This window comes from Callospermophilus lateralis, chromosome 2, assembly GCF_048772815.1.
Source record: "Callospermophilus lateralis isolate mCalLat2 chromosome 2, mCalLat2.hap1, whole genome shotgun sequence".
Lineage (NCBI taxonomy): Eukaryota > Metazoa > Chordata > Mammalia > Rodentia > Sciuridae > Callospermophilus > Callospermophilus lateralis.
Window position 1 is genome coordinate 86,573,410 of NC_135306.1, and position 3,369 is coordinate 86,576,778.

At 42.3% G+C, this 3,369-nt stretch overlaps 1 pseudogene; it reads left to right on the plus strand.

Moving 5' to 3' along the window:
* The first annotated feature begins 1,351 nt into the window (after positions 1-1,351).
* Positions 1,352-2,659, plus strand: LOC143391005 (chorion-specific transcription factor GCMa pseudogene; annotated as a pseudogene).
* The last annotated feature ends 710 nt before the right edge of the window (positions 2,660-3,369 follow it).

Below are 3,369 nucleotides of genomic sequence, written 5' to 3' on the forward strand. Positions count from 1 at the left end.
TTTAGCATTAGGGTGAGGGTTAGCATTAGTGTTAGGGTTAGGGTTTGGTTTAGGATAATTGTTAGGTTTATGATAAGGGTTAGGGTTAGGGTTAGGTTTTTGTTAGGGTTAGTGTTAGTGGTACAGTTAGTTTAGATTTAGTGTTAGGGTTAGGGAAAGGGTTAGGGAAGGGTTAAGGGTAGGGTTAGTGCTTGTGTTACAGTTAGGGTTAATGTTATGTTGAGTTTTAGGGTTAAAGTTAGGGTTAGGTTCAAGGGGAGGGTTAAAGATAGAGTTATGTTTATGGTGATGGTTAGGGTTAGGGTTAGTGTTAGATTAAAGTTAGGGTTAGGGTTAGCATTAGGTTTAGTGTTAAGTTTAGGTTAGGGTTAGGGTTAGTATTAGGATTAGTGTTAGGGTTAAGGTTAGGTTTTGGGTTAGAATTAGGGTTAGTGTTAGGGTGAGTGTTAGGGTTAGAGTTAGTATTAGGATTAGTGTTAGTGTTAGGGTTAAGGTTAGGTTTTGGGTTAGAATTAGGGTTAGTGTTAGGGTGAGTGTTAGGGTTAGAGTTAGGTTAGTATTAGTTTTAGGGTTAGAGTTAGTGCTAGGTTTAGGGTCAGGTTTAGTGTTAGGTTAGGTTTAGGTAATGATTAGTGTTCATTTCAGGGTTATGGTTAGTGTTAGGGTTAGGGTTAGGTTTAGGTTTAATGGTTAGGGTTAGAGTTAGTATTAGGTCTTTTCTACCCGAAGACAACCAGATGGTGGCTGCTCATTGTTGAGCCTCCTCCCATAGCTCTCCAACACCATTCTGCTGCTTCAGAATGAAGGCCTATTCATCACACTGCACCAAGCCTTCGGCAATTTGGGCAAATGAAGAGGAGACAGGCTGGATAAATGATAAGAGAATGAAGATCTTCAGTGATTGAATCTTTTTGGGCTTACCCTATGAAACAAGAAGGAAGAAATCTCTACTTCTTCACAAGGTTCTTCTCAATGTCCATTTCAGTTACAAGGTCCTCAACATAAAGAAGGGGAAAGTTCAGAAGCACACCATAGAATATTCATTACGTTGTTGGCTGCTGAGAAGAAACGGGCTGCTTTTACCTATCCTGAGCTGAGAGCATCTAGATTTTGATTGGATTGTTGCCAGAGCTCATTAGCATAGTGTACCCTGACCTGGAATAGGGAACAGGAAAATGACCAGAACTTATTGGAACCTGAACGGGAGATGAGTTCTTGACAATATTGTCTACATCTGGATAAGAAGTCAGAAGGCTAATCCACCTATATCAAGAACCTTTGAGAGCAAATTCTCAAGTTCAAATTCAAGGAAATCAAATAGAGGAAAACGTGTGGGTGACCTGACTTTATCATGGATCCTGAAGACTTTGATTCTGAAGACAAAGAGGTATTAAACTGGGACATTTATGACATGAAACTGCCACAGAATGTGAAAAAGACTCACTGGTTCCAGGAGTGGCCAGATTCCTATGTGAAGCACATCTACAGCTCAGAGGACAGGAATGCACAGCGGCTGAGTAGCTGGGCCATGCGCAACATGAACAACCACAACTCTCGCATCCTCAAGAAGTCCTGTCTGGGGGTGGTGGTGTGCGGCCACAACTGCTCTACCAAGGAGGGGCGCAAGGTCTACCTGAGACCTGCGATCTGTGACAAAGCCCGGCAGAAGCAGCAGAAGAAAAGTTGTCCCAACTGTAATGGGCCTTTGAAGCTGATTCCTTGCCGAGGCCATGGGGGCTTCCCCGTCACCAACTTCTGGAGACACGATGGACGCTTCATATTCTTCCAGTCAAAGGAAGAGCATAATCATCCAAAGCCAGAAACCAAGTTAGAAGCTGAGGCAAGAAGAGCAATGAAGAAAGTGCATGGGGCACCTGCCTCTGTCTCCCTAAAGCTGAAGGGGAACCCAGGATCGAAGTCTCTTCCAGGTGAAACACAAAGTCAGGGAAGTTTACCTTTAACTTGGTCATTCCAGGAAGGTGTCCAATTGCCTGCCAGTTACAGTGGACATTTAATAGCTAACACTCCCCAGCAGAATTCACTGAATGATTGTTTATCCTTCTCCAAGAGTTATGGTTCAGGGAGAACCACTGATTTGGCAGACCTGACTTCCACCTTAGACCCCACTAAGCTGTATGAAAAATACAGATTTTCCAGTAATAGGATCTACAATAGTGGAGACCTGTTTCAGCCTTCTGCCTCTGGAGTCTACTCAGATTATGACAATCTGCAAGCATGGAATAAAAATGCTGCTTTGGGGAGAAGCCCTCTCAATGACAACTATTGTCCCAATTATCCTTTTCCTCTGACCGGCTGGCCTTGTGACTTCTTTCCTTCCCAGAATTCTTTGGAGAACTTTCCCCAGCAGATTCCCCTGGAACCACCTGCTGCCAAAACTAGCTGCTACCCATTATGGCCAAATCCAGAGGGCGAGCTTTATGAAGAGAAAGTGCCTGTGGATTTCAACAGCTATGTTCCTTCTCTCGCTTACCATCCACCACAGGAAGACCCCTTTCTGTTCACCTATACCCCCCATCCTCACCAGCAATGCTCCCTGCCAGGCAAGAGCACCAAGTGGGATTTTGAGGAAGAAATGACATATATGGGTTTGGATCATTGCAACAATGAAATGCTTCTAAACCTCTGTCCTTTAAGATGACTTAAATTTTTCGACAATCCCTTCCCTCCTGCAAAAAAAAAAAAAAAAAATAACTACTCTGAGAAATGGCTGGAAAAATTTCCTTAGGAAGCAGCTTTTAAAACATAACTACAGATAAATGGGAATCACAACAAGTGGCAGGCAAAACATTTTTCATGCAAATAATCTTTTTGCCTCCTCCACCCTAGTGCTTCAATCCTCAGTAAGGACTAGAAACTTACCCAGCCTGCTGTGTGAAATGCCCTCTGATCTCCCCACCCCACACTCATTGTTTGGGGCTTTTAGCACCTCTGCTACCTATTGGGTTTTATTGTCACAGACATATATCAAATGGAGCAAAGATGTGAAGAGTCCACCTGCTTAGGATCTCCTCCATGCCTCCTTTTTCATAACAAAAAAATGACAGAACCCAGAAACAGAAGGTAGAAAGAGCTGCAGAAGTATATAAAGATAAATAGTCTAGAATTGATATATTTAATACTTTGTTTAGTAATCAAATTCATTTATAAATTATATATTTTTTAGTTGATTTCTAAGACTTGTCAAGACAAGAAGCATGAACTAACTCTATAAAGGACAGCAAAACTAAATGGACGCATGAAGAGAATTCCAGTATTCTACTACATTACTCATGTCCTTCTCCCTCCTCCTGGCTGACTTCACCTTCTAAAGGGATACGATTCTGTCCTATTTGTTTATTCTTTATGACA